Here is a 13,396-nt window from a genome sequence, read left to right as displayed (position 1 = left end):
ACGGTTGGAAGGTGGAGGAGGAAATCCCGCGAGAAAAGAAAAGACAGAAAGACGGACAGACAAGCGCAGAGAGTGAGAAAGCTCCGCACGTGAAGTGCGCGAGACCTCCAGGGAGAAGGGAGTTAACGTTCATTTTGGAGGAGCGCAGCGGCCGTTTTTTATTATTATTTATTATTTTTTCCCCACACCAACGGAGAAACAAGGTCTCCGGACAAAAAGGTAAGAGCCACCAAACATTGACTTCTTCTAAATCCGGCTTAAACCGGCAAACAGCGCGAATTAACACCTGTATGCGTCCGTAATTGATTAATTGACTGAAGCTGTGGCCGGTTTTAAAAAATAAACAAGATAACTGAAAGGCTGCCTGGAAACTGCGCCAGCGCTCGGCTGTACCTGTTATCATGTTTCCCCAAAATTAAACGTCGGCCATGGTGTTGGAGCGTCAGTTTTAACATAAGCAAGAGCAGCAATGAATGGCCAATAAAGCTGGTACTTTTACAGCTTTTATATACGGCTTGTCCTCAACTAAGAGCTTCCTCCACACGCCTGGTCTTAACAACAACAACAAGTAAAAAAAAAAAGACTGGAGTGTGTCAGATGTGCTTTAAACCCAAAGAAAGACTGAATTTGTGCCACAGTTCTCGTCCATCCCTCCCACATGTTCTGACTGTATTACACCTTCACACTTGAGCTGGAGCTGCTTTCATACGTGCTGATAAGCCAACCTGGGTGCGCTGCTTACCTGAATTCGTGCTGTTGCGTGTTTATGAATTCTGGGCACTTGGCCTGATTTAATTTAACAATTTGAATGTTCTTGCTGTTCTTGTCCTGTTCTTGCTCAGGCTGTTGCGGGTTGTATGTGTGTTGTTTCAGGGAGAGAGAGAGAGGTAGGGTTTGGCTGGGAGATGCTTTGGGTGACTGGTGGGTGGTTTATGTATCCTGACTCTATTGACTAATGCTGGGAAGAGAGGGGGTGTAGAGAGAGTGCGCGCGCGCGCGCGTGTGTGTGTGAGAGAGAAGGAGAGAGAGGAGGGCTGCAGAGTTTGTGTTGGTCTCCGAAGGCTCGGTTCTTGCGCGTTCGTGCGTTTTGCCTGTGCGAGAAGGATGTTGTGCAGTGTTTTTTGGGGGCGGGGGTTTAGGGGGCGGGCGTGCACGTGTGGCTAGACTGTGCTTTTCTCTGTTCATGCAGACACGTGCGCGCGTGTATATGAGAGCACATAAGAGAAGAAATAAAAAAACAAATAAAAAAAGTGAGAAGAGACGGATGGAGCTGCAGAACGTGCGCATGTGTTGTTTTTATGAGTGCGCACGCCACCGCGGACCCAACGGCTTTTCCTGCATATTAAGCTGCGTCCCCCCCAACACACACTTTTATTTAAGCGTTTCCCTTTTCCTTCTGACGGGAAGCTTTGTTTGAAATGTCAGACTAAACATTAAGTTTACACACACACAGCAGTGGCTCCACAACACGAACATCCAGCAGCAAAGGAACAATTATTGCGCCCAGTTGTAGCTTGAGATTTTAATTAATTGCGAAACATCTGCTTGTCAGCAATTGTGAAACGTTCATTTCAGCCCGAGCTCCACGCCTCTGTGAGGGAAAGCCGACATGTTTGTGTGAGTCGGGACAAAAGGACAACAAAATAATTTAGATCCTCCTAATTATCACGAGTAATTACAGCAGCAGTAGCAGCAGCTGAATATTTGTTGCCGGAGCAGATTCGAGGAGACCCTTTGAAGGAAATTGCCGTCCCGGGTTTCCTCCGTGGCGTGAGCGATAAGCAGAGTTTTGTCCTTTCCTTCTAAGATTCCTAATTATTTAAAGTAACACTCAGGTATGCCATTCAGCGTGTTAGTACGAGCTCGGGAGCAGCTTGGGAGAACAAGAAAACAGAGACTGCTTTAGGTTGCCTTCCCAATCGACTCAAAGGTTTATTTGATACACAGCAGTTTATATAGATGAAAAAAAAGGTTCGTGTGTCAGCTTTCCCAGTTCAAACCAGTACAGACCAAATAAGGAAACGTCTTCCTGCCTTGTGAGCAAAGAAGTATCCTGTGTGTAGTTTATCAGCTCAGCTACAATTTATGATCATCCCAGCAAAATACACAGAATACAGAGTTCTTTCATTAGTGAATTCTGAAACAAACCACCTGGCCTTTAACGAGCCTTTTTCTAAGAGATAAGGAAGGGAGGATGGGAGTAAGGAAGTGGTCTCATCTCTGTGGTGTTTTCGACCTTGAGGTACCAGCTTGTGAGTCTTACACCTTAATTCTTGGGTCAGAGAGAAAGAGAAAAACAACTAGTAGATGGGCCTTATTGAGTAACAGAGTTTTCCTGCATAATGTCACTATAAAACAATATCCAGTAAATGCTACCATGGTACTAAAATACCTAACAGTTCCCCTCTTTTATTATTTTTAAAAATAATAACTCAAATAGAAAGGAAAAATCACAAATGTAATAACATAATATAAAAAGCAAATCATAAAATGTAATAGTTCACAACCTAATGTTCAATATACACATCAGGAACATCATTGGTAACATCTGACACATAATCTGGGTCAATTTGTGCCAATTGCAAATACATTGAAGTAGCTGTACTAGTAGCTATACGGGTTATCATTGAACGTACACAGGGTACCACACAACAGACAATAATCATCAAAAACATGCTGCAACGGTTACAAAGGCTACAAGTAGTTCCTTCCATCTCCCAAACGTGTCCTGTAGCCACTTATGTAGCCACTGACCGTGACCTGTATTGGCAATTAGTTCTATCTGCAATGCTTCAAGTTTATTCATAGCTTGTGTTAATGAACCGTTAGGAGCGGTATTATTGGGAATGAAAGTACAGCATACATCAACGGTTACTAGACCACAGGTACCGGTCCAATTAACAGGTAAAGCTAATCTAAGAGTATTATTGCACATCCAATAAGCATGTGGGATTGCTCTAGTTAGGCGCGTGACCATGTGTGATTTAACTAACTCCCCCCAGGCAGTGTCATTTAATACACCGTCTGGGGGAACAATGATCGAGTCTCTGCTCGAACTTGAACTGTGTGTGTGTTCCTCCAGATATGATAAAACTTCAGCCATAGAGACAGCTAGCCATGTCTCATTACAGCGTGCACCTGGAGAGTCAGAGAAGAATGTATAGTTATCCTTTGTATAATCTATGTGTGTGTCTGGGCCAGTTAACTTTAGTCTGCGCAGACATATCATACTAGTATTAAAATGGAGAGGGATCTGTCCTAAGGGCAGTGAGGGTTTTAACCTATTCTCAGGGCGTTTCATTGGGGCGCAGGTCCCTGCGGTGTCATTAGATAACTTCAATAATTCGCCTAATGGAGTCTCAGGGTTAGTTGGTGTGTGTGTGTGTCTAAGTAGGCAGTCGAGAGGGCTCAGAGTCAACTGTAAAGCGTCTTTAAGGAGAGCATTATCTCCGCCGATTTCCTCTAGTCCCTCAGTGAGGGGGAAACCGGATATGGGGTATCCTACTATTACCTGTTCTGGATTAGCCTTTGAACAGACATAACAGTTACTGTTTCCTAAATCACGAGCGGCTGTTCTGGCATTTTCATACCAGGCGTTAGCTCCTGTTCTAGAGAGTGCATAAAATGGTTTATTAGTGGCGTCTATGTTGCTATTTACTGATTTTAGGGAACGTGAGGAGTGCATTAAGTAGGTGTCTTGCAAAATAGAGCATGAGGTATAGTCAGCAAAATATGACCTGCAGAAATGTGAACATGGTTGCAGTTTACAATACAAAATAGCAAAGAAAAATCCTAAGGTTAATGCGATAGATATGATAAATAACCTAAATATATAAGAAAGACAGTTCTTCAGTCGTCTTCTGGCCTGGTCCCAGGTTCGAGAGACACAGAATAAGCGTCGTATGATGACAATGGGCATTTTCATTTTCTTCATTATCAGGATGAAATGAGTCTAGCTTTATCAGGTTAGACATCATGTGGTACTTTTGGCTTTCTGTTCCTGCTGGATGTTTGAGTACCTTGTTGTTGCTCTTTCAGACGTTGTGTGTTAATCAGTGATTGCGTGTGTGCACTGGATCCGGGCGCTGGCTCGCCTGAGATGTCATCTACCCGTGTGTGTTTATTTGCTCTAGTTCCGGGCGCTGGCTCGCCGGAGATGTCGTCTGCTTGATCCGACGCCTGAGATGGTCCGATTGGGCTGGTCTTAACCCTGCTGGCATGAATCCACTGAGGTTGTCCGTCCGTAAGGATGCTGGTTCTTCGTCACTGCCAGTACAGTCTGGGGCTGGAACACGCGCGGCCTCCCAGAGAGTCCTTGGTTTTAGTGGCTTCTCCAACATGCGTCTCCTTGTCTCCACTGGTGGAACTGTGGAGGGGAAAGGCTGAGAGAGACAAACTTTCTGATAGTTATTATTCAGTTTTTCTACCAGGTTGTGAACATCAGTGGACAATGCAATATACATCACCTTCTACTAGCGGTGCCCCTCTGGAAGCTGACCATGGTGTTGGAAATAATCTTATTTCAAATGGAGATAATTTGGTTACTGTAGATTGAGTCATTCTAATCTCACACAGGACTTGAGTAAGTAATTTGACCCAGGTCATTAAAGTTTTAGCACACTTTTGAATTACTTCTAATGTGAATGAAGATCCTCTATCACTGTTAATCTGGTGAGGTATTCCGAATCTGGGTATTATTTCATTGCTCAACTTTTGACAGACTACTTCTGCAGTTTCTTTTGAGGTTGGATAAGCTTCTACTCATTTACTAAATTGATCCACTATTACCAGTAAGTACTTGATGCTTCCTTGTGCTGGCATATGTGTGAAATCAATTTGTAATGTATGAAATGGAAAATCTGGTTGTGGTAAATGCTGATGTTTTGCTTTTGATTTTCCTACATTAGTTCGCGCACATGTTAGACAGGTTGCTAATATGCTTTTTACTGCATGTGATGTTTTCTCAATTACAAATCTTGATTTTATTGCCCCTATCACCCCTCTTTGTCCGACATGACTCACACAGTGAAAATGTCGGGCAAGGACTGGCATCAGGGAATATGGGAGGGCAATCAAACCCTTAAGATTTTGTATAGGCCATCTCTGTCATCTAAGGTACAGTCATTATTCTCCCAATAGGTGTAATCACATGCAGAGGCTTGCTCTTGTATGAATTTTAAATCAACATTTGTTTCTAAATAGTCTGGGAGTGTAACAAGTGGCAGCTGTAGGGGCACAGATAATACTTCCTGCGGAGGTGGGAGCTGTGATGCAGCTGCAGCCTTGGCTGTCACGTCTGCTAAGGCATTACCTGTTGCTTCGTCTGTGTCAGCTGTACTGTGTCCTTTCGTTTTTACAACTGCAACGGCCGATGGTAGCTGTATAGCCTGAAAAAGTCTTTGAACAAAATCACAATTTAGCAATTTATTTTCCATCAGCAGATCTAAATCCTCTCTGTCTCCACAATGTGCCAAAGTCATGCACAACGCCAAATGCATAGCGGCTGTCTGTGTAAATCGTCACATGCTTATCCAAATGTAGCTCACAGGCGCGTATTAAAGCCATGAGCTCTGCTTTTTGTGCTGAGTGAAATGGTAATGAGTGAGCCTCTAGTATGATGTCAGGCACTGTTACCACTGAATAGCCACAAAGAAATGAGTTGTCACTCGGCCTTGAACAGGACCCGTCCACATAAACCGTGGCTGAGTCTGGGATAGGTGTTTGCTCTAAATCTGGACGTGGTGCTGTCGATTCCTGTATACGTGTCATGCAGTCATGATCGTCAAGCCTGTCTGAGCCATCCTGTCGGTCAGAAGAACACAGCATAGGATCAATAAATGTGCTGGCGAATTGGGTGTGCTGCTCGCTTTTATAGTGAGATTTGCATATGTTGTGTAGTTATGTTTGCTAGAATGGTCGTGACCTGGTGATTGGTGTGTAGAATAGTGTCATGTGAGAGTGTGAGCTTCTCGCAGTCCCTTATCATGATAGAGCAAGCTGCTACTGCCCTCAGGCAGGCCGGCATTCCTGAACAATTCAGGCAGCACCTTTGAGTGGCGGAGGTCAGCACTCCCTGTAATGCATTGAAAGAGGCAGTCATTTCTGTGGACCACAGTATTCGAGGAGGCTTGTCTTTTTTTTACAACAGTCACGCAGAATGTGGTCATGAAAAGAACAGTCTGGTATCCACTGTCTGCAATAGTTCACCATGCCTAGGAAGGACAACATTTCCTTCTGTGTAGTGGGACGAGGGACAGAGGTCACAGCTTTGACCCTGTCTGCAGTCATGGAACGTTTTCCGTGAGACAGTGTGAATCCCAAATATTGAACAGAAGTCTGACAGTACTGCATTTTCTTTGCTGATGCTTTGTGGCCAGTCTTTTGGAGGTGCTGGAGAAGCATGTGTGTAGCAGTTTGACATAGTTTTTCACTTTCAGCACAGAGGAGGAGGTCATCCACATGTGGATCAGGGTGCAGCCCTGGAGGAGTGAAGCACCATTGAGAAAGCAGCAGAGCTGTCTATCATGCCTTGGGGCAAACGAGTCCAAGTGTACTGCTTATTTCTATGTGTGAATGCAAATAACGGCTGTGTGTCTTACTGAGAAAAAGGAGCGGAGCATAAATCCACCACGGTAAAGTGTGTATGCAATGCATGTCAATATGCTGTGAACATCTGAAACGAGAGGTGGCAGAGGAATGTTGACTGCATTAATTTGCCTTAAGTCTTGTATGAAACGCCATACGCCAGGTTTGTTAGGCTTTGGCACAGGATTGACAGGAGTATTATATGGAGATACTGTAGGCTTTATTACTCCTGTAGTCAATAAATCTCCTATGATGACATCTAGGGCTGAGGCTTTTTCGACAGAAATGGGATACTGCTTGACATATACTGGCTTATTGTTTTTTTTTTTTTTAGCTGTGCGTGATAAGGTATACAGTCAATAAATCCTATATCATTCTCACTTTTAGACCACAATGTCATATTCTGGTATTCAGCTGGCAATGTAACTGCAGAAATAGTACAGTGGATAGGTTAGGTTAGATCTATGTGACGACATGGTGTAGTTGTGTCATAACCTATGTCTGAGTTATGTGACAAAATCACTGTTTGACCTTCACTTGTGTGAGCAGTTATCATGTTGTTGAAAAGTGTGAGAGAAACAAAAGTGTGGCTCCCAGTCATGGGATTACCTGTTAGTGGCGTCTGTACACGTTTTTTTTTGGCACAGTGTGTGACATAGAGTACCGGACAAAAAGGATGTTGAGTTCATTCTCTGCTGAGGGTCCAGCTGACACAGAGGATGTTCCTTCTCCATCATGTCGGTACATAGGGCAGAGAAAACATAAGCTGTTATCAGTGTCAGCAAACATTTCACACTTTGTGTTAAATTAAATACACAAATTCATTTTTGCTCTGGGTGTCTGCGGCTGCTGGAAAACTGAGCTAAATTTGCACCTCTAGCTTGTCCAACAGTGCATAAAGCGTTTTATGAATACTAGGATAGATTCATCAGGCTTCTGTTTACACATAGTTACTGCATTTAAGTCAATTTTGTCTCTGGACATTGTTAGCAGGAATTTCTTTAGATTCTTAAAGAAATCGGTGATTTTGTCATTATTTACCCACAAAAACTCTGCAGTTGTGGATGCTTTATCATGCTTTGGGTCTAATTCACCTATCTCTCTTATGAGTTGTGACTCGGTTACTCCAGGAATGCATTGCATGCAAGACTAGCTTTTCCCGCAGTAGATTTATTTTCTATGCTGGAGCCTGCACTAGTTTTATTTGATGTTAAAGCATCTACGCCTGGTTCCGGTCCTTTTGTCCATAGCGGTAACATTTGATGCATCACGTCGCGGCATTCTATCATATTTTCTACAGGACTTTTTAAGCAGACTACTTTTCTTATCACAAATGATATTCAACATTTCTACTGACCTGGTTTCTGGCGATAATCGTTCGGGATAAGGCTCCGAAAAGAGATTAGAATGCATTGTACTCACAGTCCGTAAGTTGTAAACAAAGTCAGTCACATAAGCACTTCCGCATGTTCTGGATACGTAATCATGGAAGTCTTCGCCGATTCGTGGACGTGGGTTACACGTAACTGGAAATGGGAGTCGTACTGAGCTGTTGTTTGAGACTTTAAATTTAATTTTTTTTGGTTTTACAGGTAATTTTGATTTTTTATCGGACCTGTCTGTGGTCTTTGAATTATTCTGACCCATGTTCAGTGATTTCCAGAGGGGTTTACACGCTTGAAGGATTTATGTTAGTATTTTCGCTGCGGCACAGCTGAGGTCACTTTAAATTTATTGCTAGCAATTTTTTGTTTGTGTGAGCAACTCTCACTTAGCGAGCAACTTCTCGCTTAACGAGCAACTTCTCGTAAAACAACAGGCAACTTCCTGTGTCTTTCTGCTTTTAATTTACTGCTTTTAACCCTTGTATGGTAATCGGGTCTGTGAGACCCGTTTTCAGTTTTCTTTCGTTTTTTTTTTTTTTTTTTTTTTTTAACAAAATTAAATTTAATTATTTACTAGCTTTCTGTGAGTGAGCAACTTCTCACTTTTTAACGTACGTTTCAAGATAACAGGCAACTTCCTGTGTCACTCTTTGGTGAGCAACTTCTCACTTAACGAGAAGTATTTAAGACAACAGGCAACTTCCTGTGTCACTCTTTGGTGAGCAACTTCTCACTTAACGAGAAGTATTTAAGACAACAGGCAACTTCCTGTGTCACTCTTTGGTGAGCAACTTCTCACTTAACGAGAAGTATTTAAGACAACAGGCAACTTCCTGTGTCACTCTTTCTGAGTGAGCAACTTAAACAAAATTAAAATATTCAAGACAACAGGCAACTTCCTGTGTCCACCAACACCACACAAGGGTTAATTTACTTTATTCGGGGACTGAGGAAGTCAGTCAGTGTATCTCTCTGGATCACTAAGTGAAACTTCGTCAGCATATCCCGTTTTTTTTATGGATCGATCACTGAGAGAGGTATAATATGGTCTCTATATAAATATGAAAGACGCATATTTACCTTCTGTCAGCGGATCCCACTTCTGACACCAAAATTGAAGGAAATTGCCGTCCCGGGTTTCCTCCGTGGCGTGAGCGATAAGCAGAGTTTTGTCCTTTCCTTCTAAGATTCCTAATTATTTAAAGTAACACTCAGGTATGCCATTCAGCGTGTTAGTACGAGCTCGGGAGCAGCTTGGGAGAACAAGAAAACAGAGACTGCTTTAGGTTGCCTTCCCAATCGACTCAAAGGTTTATTTGATACACAGCAGTTTATATAGATGAAAAAAAAGGTTCGTGTGTCAGCTTTCCCAGTTCAAACCAGTACAGACCAAATAAGGAAACGTCTTCCTGCCTTGTGAGCAAAGAAGTATCCTGTGTGTAGTTTATCAGCTCAGCTACAATTTATGATCATCCCAGCAAAATACACAGAATACAGAGTTCTTTCATTAGTGAATTCTGAAACAAACCACCTGGCCTTTAACGAGCCTTTTTCTAAGAGATAAGGAAGGGAGGATGGGAGTAAGGAAGTGGTCTCATCTCTGTGGTGTTTTCGACCTTGAGGTACCAGCTTGTGAGTCTTACACCTTAATTCTTGGGTCAGAGAGAAAGAGAAAAACAACTAGTAGATGGGCCTTATTGAGTAACAGAGTTTTCCTGCATAATGTCACTATAAAACAATATCCAGTAAATGCTACCATGGTACTAAAATACCTAACACCCTTTTTTCCTTTTTAACAATTAAAGTGATTAGTCATTTGACACAAATCAGTTTTGATTATTAATCCGTTGTCTTAGTCATTTGTTGGTCTGTTTTGTGTCTCTGTTAATTACCTCTGACAAAGAGCTTTGTGGTTGGTTCAATTTATGTGTTCAGTTTTTGTTTGTTTGACTGTATAGTTATGGACAACCTTACTCTGAAGTAGTTTTCCAACACTTTCAGTGTCACAGTTATATTTTTAATGTACATAAATGCTCATACTGTCTTGGATTAGGGTCTTGATGCTCAAGTTAAATCAACACTTTTGTATTGTTTTTTTGTTTGTTTGTTTTTCAGTAGAAACACAAAAACCTGCTTCTGTATGTGATCCATTGATCAACTTTTTTGTGGTAAATTTTCATCTGGAGCATGATGGGAAAAGTCTTAGTGTTAATCTAACTATAGTTTCTGAAATTGTGCCTCTGCAAGATGGCCAGTCTTTGCAACATCTTACAGTCTATGGTGACTAAAAACTTTCTGCAGAAGTGATTAACCCCTGGAGTTGATCTAGATCCCGATTTTATTTTATTTTTTTTGAAAATTCTCTACCATTTGGGGTAATATGTTTCACAAACATATGAAACTGAAATATAGAATATTAGTAGACTTCTTGTTGGTATTCACATCAAAATATCAGAAGCAGATCTGTGTGCAGGTATTAACACGTTCTTACTCCCAAAGCATATGCTAGGTGACAAATCATCGATATATTACACTTCCAGGCACCCAAGACGTCCCTAGATTACAAGATCAAAAAAAACAAAACAAAACAAAGGAAATATGAGAACCATTTGGAATGAATCTACATATGTACTTTCATTTTACTTAAATCGTTTTGGAAAACACTATCTAAAATGATTAAAGTGCTGGTTAAGGTTTGGGATAAGGTTCTGGTTAGCGTTAGGACTGGAATACATGGCTGGAATGAGTACTACCTCGGGAGCGTTATTGTACTGGATTTTATCTATAACCCGGCACGTAGCATAAGAATGCGGAAGGTCACCTTTCGCATTCCTCAGGAACGCCGCGGGACTTGACAAATCGTCAGTATATTGTGCCTCGGGAATGAGAATGGACTGCAGGTATCCTTCAGGAGCGAGGTGCTTGGTGGATGTATCCAATCACTGTATATTTTTTCATGTAAGTTAAATGTCAAATTAAACAAACTACTGTTTAGCTAGATTCAAACAATGAGATCTTCTGATATATCGGCCAATAGTTATGTAGTGTCAATGTGAGAATGAGTGATGGATTACCCCTTTAAGCTCTCTACGGCTCTGCTTGGATCAGACACTGATTGTGTTTGTGGTGTTTCCAACAGAGACGTTGCAAAGTTCCCTGTCTCTTTATTACCTTTTACATTTTCATTCATCATTTTAAATATGAATATATAAGATAATATAGCAAATACTGTAGCTAATACTGGGTGATCTATCACCCTGGCAAATCTAATAATTAACAGTGAGTAAGTATTTAGGGGGGGGGGGGGGGAATCTATCAAATGAAATCAACATAACACATTAAATGTCTAAGGAAGATTCAGCTAAAGCACTGACTAATATCACAACATCCAGTTTGGCTCTGATCAAAGCAGATGGGTAGTCAGTCTCATCCACCTTTATATATAGAGATTGAAAATGTGACGTCATTCAGGGGTAAAACCGCAAAGGATTCTGGGAACGAGTGGCAAGTGGTACTAGCGTACGCAGGCATTCACATGAAAACAGTCACATGGAGATAAAAAGAAACACAAAAAATAGCAAGAAGCTGTTGTATTATTAACTGCAATAGCCGGTCGCATGTCAGCCACGGGAAGCCGACGGGTAAAGAGATCGGTTGTTATCGGATTACGTCGTGGAAGAGAAATTGTTTAAGCCATGTTTCCGAAGTAACAAAGAGGCGACGGATGGCCTGGATTGCAGCCATTCGAAGACCAAATATAAAGTCCCAGAACCCTCCAGCTCACAGGTTAGTCTGCTCCAAGCATTTCCACAAAGGTACATCTTCTGTTGTAGTTATTACTTAATTTATCATAACATAATTGTTGATGTAGGTTACAAATAAGTCTTATATTGATTTGAATTGAAATCATTGTGCTATGCTGCTTTGTTCACTGTGGCTTTGTGGGCTAATGTTTGTTGTGTTTTGTAGGAAAACCAGCCTACAAAATGCTGGAATGCGATCCAGACTGGGCACCCTCTATCAACCTGTATCAGCCTGTGTCAGACCGAGTTTAAAGCTGCTACCACAGCAAGATTTGATCGGTTAAGAGAGAGAGAGCTCAAAACAGCCACGAAAAGTCCCGCATATATGTGCCCAAGGGTTGTATTGAAGCAATCAAGTGATGAATACATGTTTTCCAATATGTTGTTTTGCAATGTTTGGGTTTTTTTTGCATTGTTGATTTGTTTTTCACCGAAGCAGCTAATAAAGCATAATGGATTTTTACAATTTTGCCTCTTTCCTGTAAGATTCTATAATAGAATGAAACAATGTCAGTTATAAATAAAGACAATAAATTGAATGAATTACGAAAAACTCATTTTATTTCTATTAGATCTGAAAATGTTGTGTAATACTACAACCTGAAACGATTGTGTTTGCCTGTACAGGAAATAAAGGGGGGAAACAAAAGAACAGCTGGGAAATGGAATAGTCCAAATCACCAAAGTAAACTGGACCTGGGCTTGTTGCAGGGATCTGAAGTTACTAAACATTTTGTGAGTGTATGCACTCACACTTATTACCATATAATAATAAATATGTGCGTGATGAAAGTTGGGCAGCACGCTAACGTCCTTACTCCACTCTGTATGCTCGTATGGGTCTGACCCTTTCACTCCTTTGATTTTTTTTCCCCGTCCTTTTTTTTGCCTTTTCGTCCAGTCAGTCTTTGTACGGACCTGCCGTGTTCTCCGTCATTTTGTACAGAACTGTTTTTGGGGCCAAATAAAATGCAAGTAGGGATTAAAACCGCAGAATTAATGATTACCGGTGCTGGAAATACTAGCGCGCGATGCAGTGTTTTGATTTTGTTGCCACGGGTACCCACAAAGCAATGCGCAAAAGTCACGTGGTCTGTCAATCTGTATTCTGACACAGAACGTCTCCCAAGACACAAAATGTCAGGGTTTTTCATGTTTTTCTGCTGTTTGTTCCGATGGTGTTGATTATGCAACACACTTCAGTGAGCCCCCCTCCCCATCTTTTTTTGTGCTTCGTCCAAATGTTACCTCAGCAGCTGCAGAGAGGGATGCATTTAAGGTGTGCAGATAGAGCTCTAAAGACTTATACTGGAGTCAGATTTGTGTGCTTTCTTTCTCTTAAATTGCACTATAAACGATGGAAAGTTGACGTGTGACTTTTAACCAGCATCTAGCATTTCTTAAGCACAAGCATCAACGAGGGTGCTGGGATACAGAGGCGAGAGATGAAAAAACGAGATAAAAGTGGAGAACTCAAAGCATGGGAGTAAAAGTGCTTTGAGAGGGCTTTAACATGCATAAGAGAACCAGTGGAGTTGGTGTTTGCATTGTTGAACATTATCATCAGGTGGCTGCAGCTTCTCTGTTAATCTAAAATCTGAACATGTGAAAAAGGAGCAGCTG

At 41.6% G+C, this 13,396-nt stretch overlaps 1 long non-coding RNA gene across 1 annotated transcript; it reads right to left on the bottom strand.

Moving 5' to 3' along the window:
* Positions 1-1,739: 1,739 nt before the first annotated feature.
* On the bottom strand, positions 1,740-9,741 carry LOC308391607. Its single transcript, XR_013970665.1, has 3 exons — positions 7,943-9,741; positions 7,195-7,310; positions 1,740-5,397 (listed from the first exon to the last, which is right to left on the bottom strand). It is a non-coding gene; the product is annotated as an uncharacterized lncRNA (long non-coding RNA).
* Between the last annotated feature and the right edge of the window lie 3,655 nt (positions 9,742-13,396).

The sequence above is a fragment of the Rhamphochromis sp. 'chilingali' genome, assembly GCF_963969265.1.
Source record: "Rhamphochromis sp. 'chilingali' genome assembly, chromosome: 1".
NCBI lineage: Eukaryota > Metazoa > Chordata > Actinopteri > Cichliformes > Cichlidae > Rhamphochromis > Rhamphochromis sp. 'chilingali'.
Note: the sequence above shows the minus strand (reverse complement) of the source record. Positions and strands in the feature narration are given on the sequence as shown.